The sequence below is a fragment of the Chelonia mydas genome, chromosome 10 (genome assembly GCF_015237465.2).
Source record: "Chelonia mydas isolate rCheMyd1 chromosome 10, rCheMyd1.pri.v2, whole genome shotgun sequence".
NCBI classification, from domain to species: Eukaryota; Metazoa; Chordata; order Testudines; family Cheloniidae; genus Chelonia; species Chelonia mydas.
The window spans coordinates 70646172-70646972 of NC_051250.2; positions in this window are offsets into that span (position 1 = coordinate 70646172).

The following is an 801-nucleotide window of genomic DNA, read 5'->3' on the forward strand; positions in this document are numbered from 1 at the left end:
GGTGTTCACACCTCAACTGCTAGAAGCCGGCCTCATCCTCCCTGATTGAACTAACCTCCTTATCCCCAGCCTGATTCCTGCTTGCATCTTTATACCTGCCTCTGGAAATTTCCACTACAGGCATCCGACGAAGTGGGTATTCACCCACGAAAGCTCACGCTCCAATACGTCTGTTAGTCTAGAAGGTGCCACAAGACTCTGCTGCTTTTACAGATCCAGGCTCACGCGGCTGCCCCTCTGAAGCCGGTCCCAGAGTCGCACGGGCCGCACACGAGGGCTGAAGTGCATTGGCGGCGTGGAGTGGGAGGCGCTGGGCCTGTTGCAGGGTGGGGATTAAGGGGCGTTAGACCAGAGCTATCCGGGGGCTTCTACAAGTAAGAGCAGGGGATGCTGCCGAGCAGGCCAGAAATGCTTTGCCAAGCGCTGCCAGGGCAGCCCAGCGGGAGGAAGGGGACGGTACAGAGGTCAGGATGGAGGGGCAGGGGCAGAGCTGGGGTGGAGGAGCCGGCTGGAGAGGACACGCCTGGCGTTAGGGTTAGGTGCAGGCTCTGACTGACATCCCGCCCTTCGGCACTGTGTCTTAAAGCTCCCTCGGGCGCCGCTGCCTTCACCCCTCCAGCCCGACTCAAGGGCTCCTGCCCCTTTAAGAGTCACGGGGGTGGATTCCAGGTGCTTCAGCCCAGCCCGACGGACCCCGTCCTTGACTCCACCCAGCCGCCGCTTCCTCTCCTCCGATTGGCTGACTCCGCTATTGCACCCGCCCCCTCCCTTGCCCGAGCCTGACCTCCAGCCCCCCTCCCC